This window comes from Rhinolophus ferrumequinum, chromosome 12, assembly GCF_004115265.2.
Source record: "Rhinolophus ferrumequinum isolate MPI-CBG mRhiFer1 chromosome 12, mRhiFer1_v1.p, whole genome shotgun sequence".
Classification (NCBI taxonomy): domain Eukaryota; kingdom Metazoa; phylum Chordata; class Mammalia; order Chiroptera; family Rhinolophidae; genus Rhinolophus; species Rhinolophus ferrumequinum.
Genome location: NC_046295.1, coordinates 50,043,678 through 50,063,057, shown reverse-complemented (window position 1 = coordinate 50,063,057; position 19,380 = coordinate 50,043,678). Strand labels below are relative to the sequence as shown.

Genomic DNA, 19,380 nt, shown 5'->3' with positions numbered 1-19,380 from the left:
GGCAAAATAGATTTAGAAAATATTTGCAATTCGTCTAATCAGTACACAATAATTGAGAATCCAATATGGGCCAGGCATTGTGCTAGCATTGGAGCTCTGGAGGTTATAAGGCTGAATGTGACAGACAGGGTGGCTACCCTCAGGGAACTTACAGTCTAGTAATAAACATAGTCATGTGCTGCATAATGACATTTCGCTGCATAATGCCCGACTGCATATGCGATGGTGGTCCCATAAGACTTTAATGGAGCTGAAAAATTCCTATCGCCTAGTGAAGTTGTCATAGCCCATGACTTCAGAGGACTTGCCAAGCATGAGGAGGCTGCGAAAGGCAACAAGGCTGTGGTTGAGATGGCAAACAACTTGAACCTGGGTGTGGGTGAAGGTGACCTGGAGGAGTTCCTGGAGGTGGTTCCTGAGGAGTTGACTAACGAGGTGTTGTTGCAACTGGAACAGGAACACACAGCTGAAGAAGAGGCAAGAGAATGGGAAACTGCAGGAGAAGAAAAAGAAGGCCCCCGTCCCCAAGAAAATTCGCAGGGAAGGGTTTAGCAGAGGCTTTTGCAGACTTCCACAGCTCCTTAAAAAGTTTGAAAACATGGACCCCAGCACTAAAAGGTTTCCATTAAGAGGAATGTTTATGGTGCATTATCTGCTTACAAGCAAATCTGTGATAAAAAAGAAACCAATAAAGCAAACCACCAGGGACATATTTCTGAAAAGAGTGACACCTCCTTAAGAAGAGCCCGCGGCAGATCCTTCAGGAGGTTTTGCACAAAGAGGCATTGTTATCATGGCAGATGCCAGCGGGGTGTGTGTGATTGCCCCAGAAGGCCCAGCGGGACAAGTTGTGCAGGTGGAAGACTGATATTGATGGTCCTGACCCTGTGCAGGCTTAGGCTAATGTGTGTGTTTGGGTCTTAGGTTTTAACAAACAAAAGTAAAAAGTAACAAAAAATTTTTTTTCGATAGAAAAAAGCTTATAAAGTATATAAAGAAAGAAAATGTTTTGGTATAGCTGTATAATGAGTGTTTTAAGCTAAGTGTTATTGCAAAAGAATAGAAAAGTTAAAAAAAATTAAAGTAAGAAAGTTAAAGTAAGCTAAGGGTAATTTAGTATTGAAGAAAGAAAAATACTTTTTATAAACGTAGTGCAGCCTGAGTGTACAGTGTGTATAAGGTCAACAGTATTGTATAGTAACGTCCTCGGCCTTCACATTCGCTCCCCACTCACTCACTGACTCACCCAGAGCAACTTCCAGTCCTGCAAGCTCCATTCATGGTAAGTGCCCTACACATTTTCTTTTATACCATATTTTTACTGTACCTTTTCTGTTTAGATATGTTAGACACAGAAATACCACTGTGTTACAGTTTCCTACAGTGTTCAGTACAGTAACATGCGGTACAGGTTCGTAGCCTAGGAGCAATGGGCTGTACCATACAGCCTGGCTGTGGAGTGGGCTATATATACCATCTAGGTTTGTGGAAGTGCACTCTATGATATTCGCACAACGGCAAAATCACCCAAGGACACATTTCCAGTAGTGTCCCCATCGTTACACGGCACAGGACGGTAGAAGGACTGGCACTAGTAACCATGTTGAAGAAGGAATGACGCTTCTGCCATTTCACCTTCATTATGCAACCTGTCATTCACACGGGTCACTGCCTGCTTCACTGCAACTCACACATTTCCTTTTCTTTCCATTCATTACTGAAAAGTACTGTGTTATGAAGTTCGTGTTATTAAGTTAGTATTGTGCTTGGACAATTCCTTGTGTTTCCTTTCATTACTGGAAAATACTGCATTAGGAAATGAAAGTGGCTATCATGCATGACCACGTGATTAAATCATGTCTGCTTTATATTTCATTTTGTCTCTGGTTGGGCTTTTCTTCCCTGTGCCTCTAATTCAGAATCAATAAACAGAGGTTTAGACCCAAACATGCTCCCAGCAAAAGATGAGGATTTTTTTTAACAGATCTGTTAATGGGTAAATGTAGGGCACTAGATGCTTAGTAAGCAAGGATGCTGCTTTTCAATAATCCCATGATTTAAAGGATTTTCCTTCATTCACCAAGAGTAAGCTCGTCGTACAGAAATGTGGGTGAGGTCATAATACTATCTCTGATGGTCACTATTGAAGAAAAGCAATGGAAATATTTTTTGGCTAAATTTGAAGTGAACTTTTGAGTTGATTGAAAATGGATTAAGTACGTAAGCATCTTGATTCTGCTTTATTACGCTTTAGGGAAGTGCTGATTCATTTGGTTTTGGTCAAGGTCTGATGTGATGCTGAGTCTTCGTTCTATAATATTATCTGTTTTATTGTTCTTGCACAATTTGGTCACGTGTCAGTGTGAGCTTGTCTGCTTATCACATGTGTTACCATAGCATAGAACAACAGGAAATGTCGCACAGTAGAATATAGAATGGATGTCTGTGTAAGGGTAGCTAAAAAATGTTAGTTTCTCATATATTTATTAATTGACAAGTTAATTATCCACCTTTGAGTTTGGCCAGTGGAATTATTTGGAATGGTGGTTCCAGGGCTAACAAGGTCTGCATTATCTCATAGTAGCTTAGAGCTGGAACACTAAAAATAATGTAGCAAATACCTTGTAGCAAATGCTAAGGGCTTCACATGGATTATTTCTTCACAACATCCCTATGACCTAGATACTATAATCCTCATTTCCCAGATGAGAATGCTGAGGCTCAGTGACTTGCCCAAGGTCACATAACTAGTAAATGCAGAGCCGGGGCTCAAACTGGTTTGATTCAAGAGCTCATGTCACTGGCTGCTCACTAACTATGCTGCTTCGCATGGCTGGCAGAAAATGTAGAGATTTATTCCAACGGAAGGATCTGAAGCCCAGGAAAGTTAAGTGATTTAGCAAAGGTCCCCTGATTTGTGGCAGATTTGGGCCCATGACTCAAATCCCCTGAGCCCATGTCCTTTCTGCTCATGGTGAAACAGAAGAATTGGGCTGTAGGGGCATCTGCATCTTTCCCTTTATCAATGTGCTAACCATGGAGTTGTCCTTTATTCCTCCTGCCTTTCTCCTCTTATAGCAGCTGGCCAGAAAATACTGTTGCAAACGGTATGAAACAAACGCTGTTTTACCACAGGGTCTTGCATGAGGTAGAGCTCATGGAATAGAGTGGTTATGTGTCAGGCTCTGCAGTCAGATTCCAGCTGGGTTCAGATCTCAACTCTCTGCCACTTGCCTGCTGGGTGATTTTGTGCAAATTAATCTCTGTGCTTCAGTTTCTCCATCTGTAAAACAGGGATAATCATGGTGCCCACCTTATAAGATTGTTTTTGAGGCTTAAAGCGTAGGGAAAGAAGCCAGGCCCTGCCTCAGGCAGCACTGGAAGCTTAGCTCTTGTCCCGAAATCCTTCCTATTTAAAACAAAACATCTTTGTGTTTTGATCAAAGGAATGTTCAATAGTTGATTGGTATTGTTTTGCTCTGAAGCCTATGTTATTCTTTCAACCTGTAAGATCCTTGTTTTATGCCTTTCAATTCCTGATGTTTGGGCATTTTTTGAGTGTGTGTGTGTAGGTTTTAAAGTGTGTGTGACTAAATGAAAGTAAAGCAGGGACCGTGAACATTTTTTTAAAAAGGAAAAAAAAAAAGTGCACGCATAGTACAAAAAGCATATGGAGCTCTTATGATGCCTGGTGCAGCTTATGCTCTCTGGAAATGTTATTATTCATCAACCTTTCGCTTTCTCAGCCTCAGCCCTGGTCCAGACCGCCATCTTTCTACATCTGGACAAAACACAGTGCCTCTGTCTTTTGCACTATTATGAGATGAAATGATACTTTGCTTATCTTATTCTCTTGCTCAAGAACTTAATTGCCTACAGCATCATGTCAAACTCTCCAGGCTTGCAGGTAATGCCCCACATAACTGACTTCTTTAGCCTTTGTCATGTGTTTCACCAACTGTACAGTGTGAGGGTACAGTCCCCACAGGACTGCCCTCACTTCAGACATCAGCCAAAAGTTTGGTGGTCTCAGGACCATCCTCATTTCAGACCAGCTGGCTACAAATTCAGGGGTACCCACAACCACCCTCAGGTTTGATCATTTGAGTGACTCACAAAACTCAGGAGTGTTATACTTATAGTTTTATTACAGCAAAGTGATACAAATTCAAATCAGCCCCGGGAAGGGACACATAGAGCAGAGTCAAGCAGGGGCCCAAACATGGAGCTTCTGGCGTTCTCTTTTCATGGAGTCACGGACAGCATCACCTCCTCCCAGTTGCCATGTGTGACAATACACACAAAGTATTGCCAACCAGGGAAGCTCACTTGAGTTTTTGGTGTCCTGAGTTTTTATTGGGGCTCAATCACGTACTGTTCACGTGGCTGACCTTTAGTCTCCAGCTACTCCCAGAGGTCAGGCTAATACCTTTAGTGATCAGTTCCTCTGGAGGTCACGACTGATACTGTGTGACCCTAAAACCCCATCATAAATCACATTGTTAGACTCTCGGTGGCCAAAGCTCTCCAGCAACCAAGATCCTCCTATTAGACAGGGCATGCCAGAGGCCTCGAGGTCAATTCCTAGTAGCCAAGAACAAAGGCTAGACCTTTCTTTGCGTGCAGTGTGTTCTCCACAACACAGCCTTGTTTCCTATTCCTCTTCTATACAAGTAGGACATTACTCACCAAACAAGGCAACACCCAAACCATCCCATGCTTTCATACAGTTTCTTTTATCTGTAATATTTCTTCCTTTGCTTCCAGGATACTTAAATGTTATGCTTTATATGAGGCTCAGCTCAAGTCTCACTTGCCCCCGAAACTTTATTTGCCCCGAACTTTCCTAATCACCCACTTTTCTAACTAGTTTTTGCCTTGTGTGGCCCGGCAATGTGCCTATATTTATAGACTTCCTCAGCCTTGTATCTCTCTGTAGCCTAAGTGTCTACCACAAAGTAATTGCTCAAAAATATTTTTATGAAAATGCTTATTAATAATGATGATAATTTTCCTAGTGTCCAAGGCATTCAGTAAATCTCCATTGAAATGAACTGCACTAAGTTTACCTTTGATTGTAAATTAGGTACCTTCGTTAGTTATATCTCACTCTCTCTGATTACTTATTTAGATACTTATTTAAATTACTCATTTAGATAAGTTGCTATCCGAGTGAAAAAAACAAGTGGTAGATTGACATTTGTGGACCTTAATGTTTCCCACAAAACAAAATGACCAAAAATGTTTCCTGGAAACCAGAACTTTGTGCTAGGCTGGTTTAGCAGTTATTTTCACTGTGGTTTAGTTCCTGTGACTCGTGGTGGGTTAGAGTCTAGAAAAGATAGGCAACCCCCATCCAGAGAGCTCTTTTGAAAAATAATCGGTGCCTTAAATACCAATGCTTTAATTTTATATCCCAAGATCCTGGGATTCAGCACTGAGTTAGACAAGATCACTGTTTGCTGTGTAGACAGATGGATTTTTGTTGCTGCTTGGTAGACAAGTCCTTTCTCTCACCCTCACCAAAATAAAACATCTTTACTAAAATGTCTGAATTGCTGGCTTCATTCAGATAGGGTCTTGATGTGTATTTTATTTAGACCATGCCTTAATTGTCATGACAACCGTGTGTGTGTGTGTGTGTGTGTGTGTGTGTGTGTGTGTGTGTGTTTGCTGGATGGTGTCTGGAAACAGCACCTTCAACATCCAGGCAGAAACAGAGTGGGTGTGTTGAACAGAGTGTTTCCTTACCCATTTAAACAATGATGTCAGAAAAGGTTGAAAACATCATTCAACATTCACTCTTTCAATTAAAATCCTAAATAATCAGCTATTCTCACCAGAAGAGCAGAGCAGTCATACATTCAAGGTCAATGTCTAAGTGTCTAGGTTCTCATTCTGTATCGTATCAATGCCCATTAGGATTCGACCATGTTCTGATCCTGCTGACCCTGCTATGTCAACCTTCTCCCCTACAACTTCTTCAGTCTCATCACTTGCAGGAAACTTTAGTGCCCTGGACCCCTACCTACTCTGGGGAATCACTTACAGATTATACTGTTTCAAACTTCTGAGATTTTGTCACATTTCTCTAAAGAAAGTCAGCTTTTTCAAGGCACATCATTCATCTTTGAGCCATGAAATCAATTTTGTTCATAGCTTGACACAGAGTCCACTTATCTTTATGTGTTTTCTGTATCTTTGGAAGCCCCACTGACTCTTCCAGGCTACTGTGCTGCTATTCTGTAAGTACCCCTTCCACTGCACAAATGCTCTTGTGGAAGTCAAGACTTAATCTTTGATGCATCATTTTATTATTTCTTGTGACTTCTGTAGCTTTGATTGAGAGTCCCTATTCTTGGTGTGAAAGGTAGATATAAGACATTGACTCAAATATAGCTGGTTGCCTCAAACTGTTCCTCTTGTTTGTCTTGAAATGAGCATGAGAGGATAAAGCTATATTAGGAAGACAATGAAAACGATGCTACTTGAACATAAGAAGCATTGACCAACAGTTGCCAAGAGACAATCTGTTTACATTGTGGACAATAAAGATTTATTGGATCATCCTGTGTCCAGATCACTCAAGCTTAGTGACTTTTGCTCTCAAAGCCCCATTTCTGGAGGGTTTTCTGACTCTTTGTCCTACATGAACTTTCTAAGCTACAAGGGAAGGTCCAGTTAAAGATTTGGGATGGCAAGCCTCTGTTAGCAGAAGCCTTGAAAAAAATCTGCTTTAGTTCACTCAAGTGTGCCATTGTTTCATATGTTTTCAGACATGGTGGTATCCAGGGTACCCAATGCCAGTGCTGGGGAAGTAGCAAGCATGGCTCTGGACCTGGTGGCTGTGTTCAAGACCTTTGAGATTCCACACAAACCCAATGTCCAGCTGAAAATCCGTGCTGGGATCCACTGAGATAAGGCCACACAGGATGTGTGAAGAGCCTTCTCTGTACTTCTCCCATATCCCAATATGCCTCAGTGTTCAGGGGAGACAATATGACCCCATCTATGCAGGCAAAAAAACAAAACAAACCAAAACCTTGAATATTTAAACTCCATGACTACAATGTTAACAATTTGCCAAACATTTCCCTTGGAAAGGTAAAGAAATGAACACTTATTAAGCACCATTTATTCTGTGGCAAGTATGCCAGGGAGTCATACCAATAATCTCATCTGACCCAAGATGAAAAGATTATTGTTATTAGTTGCTTTTCACTTTTTTTGAGGTAAATGTACATACAGTAAAGGGTACTAATCTTAATAGCACAGCCTGATGAATTTTTATCTCTGTATACCACTCTTGGAACCAGCACCCAGGTGAAGATAGAGAACAGTGCCAGCACCCTAAGACTTATCACAGCCCTCCCTCACCCCTCCCTCTCTCCACCTGTCAATACCACTGACCCCTGAGGGAAAACACTCATCTGTTATCTCCATGCATCAATTTAGCCTGTGTTTGAATTTATGTATCCTTTTGTTCCAAATGGATGTGTTTCCATCTGCTACGTATTGTTGCATATAGCTGTTAAAGATTATTTTTAAAAGAAACTCAAATACCCTTAAGGCCTCAAGGAAGCATTTTACATCATCAGAGTGAATTGATTGATCTTGTCTGCTGGGAAGGCAACCAGATGTGCTGCTTAGCGGAAGCCAAATAGTTCTTGTGTATTTACATACATAGTACATAAAAAAAACCAAAAAAAAAAAACCCACTGAAGATTGCATGTGGAGAGAAGTCATATAAATCTTGGTCAGATGAACTGTAATTATCTTCATTTATTCCAGGTTCCAGTTGTTCAGAGAGGTGATTCTCCCCACAACCCAATGTTTAAAATGGGAATACTTGTATTTGGAACAGAACTTAAAGGATACAAAACAAAAACTTGTATGCAAATGTTAACAGCAGCATTATTCATGATATTAACTGGTGAATGGGTAAATGAATTGTAATATACCCATACTATGGATTATTACTCAGCAATAAAAAGGAATGAAATAATGTGGGTGAATTTAAAAAACGTGCAATAAGGTGGATGAACTTAAAAACCATACTAAGCATAAAGGTCAAATGCTATACACTGTATGACTTAATTTGTACGACATTCTAGGAAAGAGAAAACGATCATGACAGAAAGCAGATGGGTAATTGCCTGGGGCCCAGGTGGAAGAGGGGATTGACTATAAAGGAGCACAATGGGATTTTTTGGTGTTTGTTTGTTTTTAAGATTTTTATTAAAATATAGCTAACATACAAAAGTCTATTTTGTCTGGTATAAGTATTGCTACTCCAGCTTTTTTTGGTTGTTTGTTTCCATTTTCATGAAATATCATTTTTCCATCCCTGTATGTGTTTTTTGATCTGAAGTGAGTCTCTTGTAGGCAGCATATGTAAGGGTCTTATTTTCTTATCCATTCAACCACCCTATATTTTGATTGGAGCATTTAATCCATTTACATTTAAAGTAATTGTTGATAGGTATGTAGTTATTGCCATTTTATTATTTATATATTTTTTATCTTTTATTATTAATTTTTTCTTAAAGAAGTTCCTCTAACATTCCTTGTAATATTGGTTTGGTGGTGATGAACTCCTTTAGCTTTTTCTTGTCTGCGAAGCTCTCTATTTGTCCTTCAATTTTAAACGATAGCTTTGCTGGGTAGAGTAATCTTAGTTGTAGGTCCTTGCTTTTCATCACTTTAAATATTTCCTGCCAATCCTTTTTGGCCTGTAAAGTTTCTGTTGGAAAATCAGCTGATTGTCTAATGGGAGCTCCCTTGTAGGTAACTAATTGCTTTTCTTTTGCTGTTTTTAAGATTCCCTCTTTGTCTTTAACCTTGGCATTTTAATTATGATATGTCTTGGTGTGCACCTCTTTAGGTTCATCTTGTTTGGAACTCTCTCTGAGCTTCCTGGGCTTATATATCTATTTTCTTCACCAGGTTAGGGAAATTTTCCATCATTATTTCTTCATATAGGTTTTCAATTCCTTGCTCTCTCTCTTCTCCTTCTGGTACCCCTATGATGTGAATGTTGGTACGCTTGATATTGTCCCAGAGGCCCCTTAAACTCTCTTCATGTTTTTGGATTCTTTTTTCTTTTTGCTGTTCTGATTGGATGTTTTCTGCTACCTTATCTTCTAAATTGCTGATTTGATCCTCTGCTTCATCTAATCTACTGTTGATTCCCTCTAAAGTATTTCAGTTATTGTAGTCTTTATTTCTGACTGATTCTTTTTTGTTTTTTATCTCCATTTTTATGTTTCTTATCTCTTTGTTGAAGTTCTCCCTGAGATCACTGAGCATCCTTATAACCAGTGTTTGGAACTCCGCATCTGGTAGACTGCTTATTTCCATTTTGTTTAATTCTTTTTCTGGACTTTGTTCTGTTCTTTTATTTGGGAAATGTTTCTTTGTCTCCCCATTTTGGCTGCCTTCCTGTGTTTGTTTCTATGTAGGCTGCTAGCCTCCCAGTCTTAGTAGAGTGGTCTTATGTAGTAGGTTTCCTGTGGGACCCATTGGTGCAGTCTCCCTGGTCACCAGAGCTGGGTGCTCTAGGTGTGTCCCTTGTATGGGTTGTGTGTGCCCTCCTGTTGCAGTTGAGACTTGATTACTATTTGCACATCAGTAGGAGGGATTGACCCATAGGCTGATTTGTTGTGAGGACTGGCTGTGACTACAGTGGAGGAGCTGTTGTGTGGGGGCTGACCGTACAGAGCAGGGCTCACTTTAGTGGGGCTCTGGTGCCTGCCTAGCCTGCCCTTTGGGTGTGTTGTTCTTGGAGGTGGCCGAATGATGCTCTGACCCAGTCTGAAGCTGGTCACTGGGCCTGTCAGCCCCAGGGCCTCCTGGGAAGGGACCCACTGCAGACCAAGTTCAGCTGCAGTCTGTGCCCTGCCTGGGGCCACCTGGCATGAGCCACAAAGTAATCCAGAGACAGCTGCCACCTGTGTTATGCTTGGAGGGGCCTTGAGTGGCTAAGCCAGGAATCAAGGGCGACTGTTACTAGTGCTGGGCTTAGGGTTGCTCAGTCAGAGGTATGGGACCTGCTGAAGTCAAATGGTGCTTGTTTGCATTTTGTGAACCTTTGAGAGATTTTAGGAAAGTCCACAGCATGAGCCAAGGCAGGCCTTTTACACGGAAAAGCCACTGGAAGCAGCTTGGGTGGGCCTAAAAATTGGGTGGGGTGTGGTCTCAGGGAATCATTAGGGTGGAACATACAAAAGGTGATAGCCAGTTTGGAGACTCAGATATGGTGGCCACCTGTGTCTGTATGCAGGGAGGGGGTGGGCTCAACAAAGAAATAGTGGCTTCCACCAGCTCCTCCATCTGAGAGAAAGCTGCCCCTCCAGCCTTCACTCTGAAGCTAGAAAATTCAGTTCCACCCCGTATGTCCCTGGTGCTTTTCAAGCTGCTGCCCCAGCGCTGGAGCTCAGAGTAAGTGAGTCCGTCGGCCACTAAGTCCTTGTGCCCCTCCACCTCCGCCTTAGGAAGAGTGCCTGGGAGTGCAGCCACCTTCCGTCTCACTCAGGCACAATCTTTGCTAATTATCACAGCCAGAAATTATGGAGACTTCTCTCCTTGGCACTGAAACCTTGGGCTGGGGAGGAGCTGGGCCCCGTCACTCCTCAGGGAGGTACCTCTGGAGCTGAGATATTCCTCCTGATTTTTAATGGTCACACATGACTTTGGGGCCAGCCCGTTCGGTGACTCTGACCCTTCTACTAGCCTCTAGGCGGCTTCTTCTGTATGTTGTAGGGCTCCAGTTCAGTTAGACTTCAGGTGATTCTCAGTAACGGTTGTTCTGTGGTTGACTTGTAATTGATGTGGTCCTGAGAGGAGGTGAGGACAGCGTTTACCTACTCCGCCATCTTGACTAGGAAAAAGACAAGGGAATTTTTAGCGTGCTAGTGTTACCATAGGCAGAAAGAGCAGGACACAAGGTCTCCGGGAGAGAGTGGGGAGGAAGGGAAGGAGGAAGTGAGGGAAAGAAAGAAAGGAGAGGAGATGCGATCATTCTTAAGAAAAGTTGCAGCTACAGCTAATTGTAATAAATTATAATACTATTAGCATTGCAGACAGGGAAAAATCTCTCCCCCCCCTCCCCACGTGTCCCCATGACAGTTCTAACAAGGGCCAAGTAAGAACAAGGGAATCCCACCTCCCCAGGGGAAGGAGTGGTCAGTGGAGACCTGCCCTGGGAACACCTGTGACGCTACCCTTGAATATTCAAATAAAATCCTAAGTTTCTTTGTTCTTTGGTGCAGTTGCCCTTTTTTACTGGCCTGCCCATGCCCATTATTTTGGGAATGTGCTCTTTTTCTTTAATAAATCTACTGCTTGCTTGGTTTTGTTTGTGTAGCTTATTTGTACGTCCTGGAATGCCTTCCTGTGACGATACAAGAACCTTTGTCTTCCGTAACCCTAGAACTGTTGTGTATCTTGATTGAGTAGTTACGTGATCACATTATTATATACATTACCCAAATTCATTAAACTGTGCACTTGAAAATGAATTTTATTGTATGTAAATTATACCTCGATAAAGTTGAAAAAAATTTTTCATGTGCAAGTGTTTAAACAGTGAAAAGTAATTTTCCTTCCCACATGTATCTTTTAGCTTCTTGGTATTACAGTCTATGTCCCCCTCATTTACCTTTTGTAGTGGTGATTTAGATTTATATAATGGGTGCTTGAACAGTTTGAAAACTAGGCTAAGAATACTGGAATTCAGATGTTAAATTTCAATAACTATCATAAAGATGTTTCCAGTATTTTTTGACCATATGCTCAGAAGAATGCAGTCTGTTTCTTGGTGAATGCTTGCTATGGACCAGCTACTTTGCAAAGGCTTCTCATTCCATTCTCACCACAACTCTCTGAAATGTCTTGTTTGATAAATGAGGAGGTTGAAGCTTAGAGACTTCAGGTAACAAGGTTACCCAGCTAGGAAGTGGCAGAGCTGGGATTCAAATCCAGGTCTGTCTTAGGCAAAGACAGTCTGTGATCATACTGCACTGAGCGATGTGCTGTCTTGATTTGATAAAGAAGAAGGGAGGACCATTTGGTCGACAGAACAGCCTGTGTGGTTTCATTCTAAATCCTGTAATCATCTAAGCCCCAAACCTAGAATAACCCACCGCCTCTCCTTGATTCCACACCCCTTCAGAATCTTTTGATTACTACTAATTTTCAAAACAGTAACATTCTGGTTGAGGGCCTCAGCTGTTTTCATCTTTGTTTCTTATTTTAAAAAAAGTAATTCTACGGCAAAAAAAAAAAAAAGTTTTTTCTTATGTTGGAAATGCCTTTTTCTGTCCACATTAAAACTGTCAAGTTTATTTTCCCCATTTTTTCAGCAGCAGGAATAGGGGAAGATTCAATAGGGAAAAAAGCCCTTCTCTCCTTAAAATAGTACCCTCAGGGGACACAGGCAGGCAGATGTGCTTACATTGGCCAAATGATCAGCTGCAAGAGTTTTAGCAAAACAAATAAATCTGAGCCCTACAGGTCCTCTCTATTGTTTTAATCTCTCTTCAGTTGAATCTGGCAAAGGTCAGATATCTGCACAATATTGGAAATGACTTCAGTTTGTAAAGACAAAGGAAGACATGCAATGAAATTGCTATTGGCAAATACATTCCGGTGCTCTTTTCAATTCTCTCGTTTGGTGCTAAATGACTCTCTTCCCTGCCCTCTTCAGGCAGCGGTCTGGCCTGACTCCTAAAGCAATGTGCTATAATACAATGTCAAACTACAAGGAAATTTGTGTCAGAATTTCTATAGCTAGTTGAGCATCCGTTCTGAATGTTCTTTTGTTCACCAGTGGGTGTGTGGGATGAGCAGACAGCTGGAATATTTTCGAAATGCAAAGTTAAATCTGCACTGTCAAAGGGTGCCAGCAGCTCCATATTACTATTGAGATTAAGGTTCCATGCTCTGTGAGCAGGGACAGCGTTGCGTTTGCTGTAATATCCCCAGGGCTTTAGCTCTCCATTCCACACATAGCAAGTGCACAATAATAGAGCAGGGCAAGAACAAATGACAGGGCCATGTAACCCAACTTTGTGCCAAAGTGGAAGAGTTCACTTCCAGGGGTCAGGCAGGGAAAGAAAGAGGCTGGGTAGGCTAGGACAAGCTGAAGAGTGTTTGCCCCTTTTCAAGGAAACAGCAACCACTTAGCTGATTTGATGGATGCCATATGTCTCAGATTGCAAGTTTTCAAGAGCATTCAGAAGTCTAGACTTTTATGTGAAATTTCCTGAATTTTATAACACTATTTAGGCAAAACTAATTGCCTGCCAGTTGGATTGAACTTATAGGCTGGCAGTTTGGACCACTTTTCTAAGCATTTAATGGATTTAAAGATTTACTTTGGTAAAAAGTAAAAACCTTTGTTTCATGGAATAATGAAAAATAAGTTTTAATCACATTTCCCCCAAATTTGCTTTTGATTAAAATTGGGGCTTGGTACTAGTAACTCACAAATTGATGTGGCCCCAGTTGTCTAACTTACACATTTTTCTTAGCCCTCCCCCTTTTCTTCCCTCCTCTCCTCACTAGAACAGTGAACTCTGGGGTGCTGAGACCCGTAGGATTTAGTTTCTACCCTGGAGAGGTGCCTGAAAGCCTGGCTACCTTACGGGTTTTTCCAGCTCCTCCTCCTCTCTGCGCGTCCTCCCGCTCCCGGTCAGCATTTAAATATGCTCATGTCTCTCTAAACTTGAAACAAAGTAGAACAACCCTCCATCAACCCCACATTTCTATCCAGCTACTGTCCAATCTCTCTGCACTCTCTGTCAGTCTTCCCGAAGGGTTGTCTACACGTGCTGCCTCCACATCCTTCTTCCTCTGGCCCCTGCAGTTTGGCTTCCATCCCCATCAAACCTCTGCAATGAATTCTGCCAAAGTCAGCAGGGACCTCCAATGATATTTCCCAGTCCTTCCATCTTGATTTTTCAGCAGCATTTGGCTTTGCTGACTGATTTTCTCCTTGAAACAGCTTTCTCTTGAGTTTCGTGATTCCTCATTTACTTGGTTTTCCTTTGACTTCTCCTATTGTTCTTCCTTAGGCTCCTACAGATGCTTCTTCTTCTGGAGGCTTAATGTTGATGACCCTCAGAGTTCTACCCTAAGCCCCCCACCTCTTCTAACTCTACGCCCCTCCTTGGCAGATCTCAGCTCCTCCCATACCATATGCTATGACCTATATGCTAGAGACTCTGAAGGCTTCATCACAGCTCAGATTTCTCTCCTGAACTCCAGGGAGATTATCTTACTCCCTCAGGTACCTCCACCTCCACATGTCCAAGACTGAACCCCAGACTCTTCCTCTTATGGCACTGCTCTTCTTCCTCTGGTTTTCAGTATTTCAGAGAATGGCACCCCTATCTACCTGGTGGCTCAAGTCAGACATCTGAAAATCCTTCTGGACTCCTCCTTCTCCCTCACACCTCTCTCCTGTCAGTCACCAGGCTCTGAATCTCTCTCTCCTAACCATCCTTCAGGTCTGTCCCCTTTTCTTCATCCTGACAAGACTCTGCCCATATTATAGTAATATCTCTTGCCCATATTATAGTAACAGCCTCCAACTGGGGTTCCCTGTCTCTGGTCTTGTCCCTTCTTCTCCACCGCTCTTTTCTTCACAGTGTCACTGGGCTGACCTTTATTTTCTTTACTTACATATTTTGTTGTTAATTACGTAATTTTACATCAGAGCAATCTTTCTAAAAGGCAAATCCAATTGTCTCACTCTTCTGCTTAAAACCCTATGCTGGCTCTCTTCACACAGCTCACAAGGCCCTGCAGGGCCTGGTCGGGGTTAGCCCCCCAGCCCTGCCCCACCCTCTATGCCACCCCCACCTGTACCAACCTGTTTGTTTCTGCTCTTTCACCACCTGCCATGGCCCCTTAGCTCCCAATTCCTCTGTTCAGCGCACTCCCAGCCCTCACTTTACTTGGCTGCCTTCTGCTCCTCCTTAGGATTAGGAGCCTTCTCTGAACCCTCGTCAGGGGGTGCCCTTCCCTGACCTTCCTTGTCGCATTGCTTTCCCTACATGGCCCCTACCTCACAACATTGTAATGGCTGTTTTTTTTTTTTTCCTGCTATATGCTTTTAATTAGAGACACACTGAAACCATAAGGAAACAGAATACAAAAAATTCCAAAACACGAGAGGATAATTCCAAGGGAAAACCATTGTAGCTGTAGTAATGCCAGTCATTATCAATCATTAACATATAGTAGGAAACTGAAGATTCTCAAGGCTAACATTAGTCAATGGAAAATGGTGACAGCTTTATGTAATGGCTGTTTAATTGTTCATCCCCTCCCCGATCACAAATTTCAGGCAAGGAAGGCCCATGTCTTCTTGGTTCAATTTTTTAGTCCCCCTTTTAAATCCTCTTTGCTTGGCTCAGAATTGAATCAAATTGAATCGAATCGAATCAAATAGAATAGGTGTTTGATACGTGTGTGTGTATGAACATATGAATAAATGAATTCCCAAGAACTTTTCGGGGGAATTCTCATACAAACACTCAGTGGTGTATAGGAGCCAGTTCATGTTGATTCCTGAGAGCCAAACATGCTTTTAGTGATGTCACGTTGGTAGTGTAAAATAATTAATATAAACAGAGCCACTTTAAAGTGGAATTGGAGTTGCCATCCCAGAGGAACTGCCTTGCGGGTCTTACTCCTTTTAACTTTTGAAATGTAAAACTGGGCAAAATAACCTTTGGACTGGGCCTAATACAACATTGTATCTTAAACAACTGCTTGCAAAATAATAAGAAAACACATTATGACTACTGGACTGGAAAGTTAAAATATTGTTTCTAATGAGCTTTGCTTATGTTGGCTTATTTGTCCCTATAGAAATTTCCTGCTTTTATTGATGTGATTGTTCCCCTTCCCTTCTCATGAATCCCCCCTTGCCTTTGCCTCCAAATCCGAACACTATTTGAGTTTTTGCCTAAGTCAGTGCTTCCCCAATAGCTATTTTTTTGGATCTTAAATGCTTATTGCCTCTCACTTTGCCTTTTTAATTTAGGTTAACAGTAGCTTGAAATCAGTCATGGTGGATGTATATACAGCATGGAAATTGCTAACCAATACAAATCAGGGCTCTCCTCTACCCCTTACCCTGTCCCCCACTTGTTTACCAGCAGAGTGCTGCAATATTGCTTTGGAGAGCTTTCCAGGGAGGCTATGGCTTGGAAGTGGTTTTTCAGCAATGGCTTGGAAGTGGTTCATTGTCCTAAGCATTAATTTGAGATAATAATAATACTACTACTAATAATAATAGCTACAATTTAATGAACTGTGTGACTATGTGCCAGACTCTGTGTTTAGTGCTTTACATAATTGATCTTGTTTTATCTTTATAACAAAGCAGGTAAAATAGATATTATTAGCCCACAGTACAGAAAAGGACACTGAGAATGGGATTTGTCTACTCAGTGGGTCAGTTGCCTCTGGCTACTGAGCCAGTGATCTCACCTCTTCACTCTGTTGTCTTTCACAGGCAGGTGTTTGGGGCTTCAGTTCTTACTTCTCGTCTTTACTTCTCCAAAGCTATTCTTACTGTATTTCCCCGAAAATAAGACCTAGCTGGACAATCAGCTCTAATGTGTCTTTTGGAGCAAAAATTAATATAAGACCTGATATTATATTATATTATAAAGACCTGGTCTTATATTATAGTAAAATAAGACCAGGTCTTATATTAATTTTTGCTTCAAAAGACGCATTAGAGCTGATTGTCCGGCTAGGTCTTAGTTTTGGGGAAACACAGTACAGCCAACCCACCAGTTGAGTGAAAAAAAAGACAAACCCCAAACCCCAACATCCCATGTTGCTATAGGTCAACTTGCAATAGATCAACTGAGACTTTGACAGGCATTTCATCCAAGATTGAGAAATAACCAGAGGTTGTACGAACCGAGTGTCAGTTACACTGACATTTTGAATTGAGACAGTGATTCTAGTTTCTTGATGACATAATGATGGAAATTGTTCTTAAACAGGACTTTCCCACCCTATGGGATAGTATGTCAGTAATCGCTTGTATTCAGGGTTTAAGTGCTTTAGGGAAGGGGCCAGGCGACCGTCAAGTGTATGACTGAAGCCATCTCCCCAGCATCCCTTCATAATAATACTCTAATACTTGGTGTTTGTAGAGCACTTTTAATTTGGAATCTAAACGATGTCCATAAGCAAAATCCTGTCTATTTGCAAGGCTCCCTGAAGAGGGTGAGGGTGAACTGGGTGCTACCAATGCTGCTCCCTTGGTCACAGCCCAGACCTTGTCATTGCTTGAAACTGCTCCTTTTAAGAAATCCCTCGCTTTTTCCCCCCCTGGCTGCTTGAAGGCCCGCTGCCATGTGGCAAGACAACTGGCTTTGGCATGATTTATGATTCCTTGGATTACGCAAAGAAAAATGAACCCAAACATAGACTTGCAAGACATGGCCTGTATGAGAAGAAAAAGACCTCAAGAAAACAGCGAAAGGAACGCAAGAACAGAATGAAGAAAGTTAGGGGGACTGCAAAGGCCAATGTTGGTGCTGGCAAAAAGTGAGGTGGAGATTGGATGACAGAAGGAGTAAAGATTCGTCAGTGACTGTGGTGATTGAGCAGATTTTTCATGAGAGGACTAATAAACTAAGAACTTAAAAAAAAAAAAAAAAGAAATCCCTCCAGCATCCTCACGCTTGCGTTCCTCCTCTTTCTCTCCTCACTAAATCTGTTTGTTCTTCAGTTGCCTCAAGGCTCCAGTATCCCAGCTGCTCCAGTCTAATTGGCTTTCCTGGCTTGCTTTCTGATGCAGCCTGGAATCCACAGTTAATCTCTATAATGGGTTATTATTGAGAACTCTCAACTTCCTGGTTATTCCTCTACATTTTCTCTACAGTTCACCCCTTTCAATTGGTCTGACAATCCCCACTGTTCTTCTGCACAGTGGAGACGCTTACATAACCTGGCCCAATGATGATGACTCCACGGAAAGCTAATTTCTGGCATTTTTTGAGGCTCCCAGTGCTACCTGGTAGGTCTTTTATTTTCCCAGGTGTCTTCCTTTCCCACTCCCCTTTGTTGGCTGTTTCTGACCTCCCGTCTCTCCTTCCAGCCCCACATCCCCGTGACCTTCAATCACTGAAATTGGGACGTCGTGTCTCTCCTTTTTTAGAGACAGTAGGAGTCCTTAGGTGTGAACTCTCCCTTTCACCTATAAAATTGTGGGTAAAGACATTTCTCTTTCCTTCTTTCTTTCCTATTTTAAAAGAGAACTGCCCCGCCCACCAAAGCTGAGTCTTCCCCACCAACCCCATTTAGTTTTCCTTATTGTTTAAAAACATAAATGGGATGATGTCATGTTTCTGTTTGAAACTCTCCAAATGCTTCCCATTGCATCCCGACTAAAAAGCAAACTCTTTATTGTGGTCTTCAAGAAACGCCTGTACTAAAAAGGTATTTCTCACCCCAGTCTGCACTGCAGAACTAAAAGCACAATCATGCCCAGTCACCTCTACCAGACATTCTGATTTTCTGCTCAACGTATTTAAAAAAAAGCTACCCAGAGGGTTTGCTTACCTCTCTGGAGGCACCTCATTCCATTCTCCCCCTTGCTTTCCACCTAGACCCCTTCCCTCCAATTTTACCGTGCTGCCTCTTTCTCAAACTTCAGGTTTCTCAAACTTCAGGTCACCTTCTCTGGGAGGTTAGTTTTTATTCCAGCACCCCATTTGTTTTCTATATCACACATATAGAAATTATTTTCCATCTGTCTTCCCACTGTTAGTCCGGAAGTTTCCTGGGGCAGGGCTCCAGCTCTAGTAGTTCACCACTGAGTCCCTAATGCCAAGCAGAGTCTGGCATGTAGGCACTCACTGAGGACTTGAGAAATTAATAATAGAGCATATATAGTAAACGTGTATAGTAAACCTCCTTTGGCACTCTTCTTTACTTAACTTTAGTCCTGTCTTCCTTCTTCTACAGAGAGAGACAATTTAGCCCGAGGATAAGAAAGTAAGGGTTTAAAACCAGATTGCCTAGGTTCAAACCCTGATGTTGCTACCTCGTATTTGAAATCTTGGATAAGTTCCTTCACCTCCTTGTGCCTTATTTTCCTCATCCAGCAGATGGAAGTGATAATACGTAGTACTTTCCTCAAGGAGTTGCTATGAGGATTAAGTGAGGTATTGTGTGTGAATGGTACCTGGGTTCTAGTAAGCGCTTTGTAGATGTTAGCCATTATTACTAGATTTCTTAGCCATCTCCACGGATTGTTGCTGCCATCTCCAACTTTCTGGAACCTCTCAACCCGTTATAAATTATTCTCTGCCCTGCAGCAGTACCTAATTGTCACTTCACTTG

At 41.9% G+C, this 19,380-nt stretch overlaps 1 long non-coding RNA gene across 1 annotated transcript; it reads left to right on the top strand.

The window, feature by feature from the left end:
* The first annotated feature begins 5,879 nt into the window (after positions 1 to 5,879).
* Positions 5,880 to 17,669, top strand: LOC117032257 (uncharacterized). Its single transcript, XR_004424709.1, has 3 exons — positions 5,880 to 5,889; positions 16,397 to 16,399; positions 17,582 to 17,669. It is a non-coding gene; the product is annotated as an uncharacterized LOC117032257 (long non-coding RNA).
* The last annotated feature ends 1,711 nt before the right edge of the window (positions 17,670 to 19,380 follow it).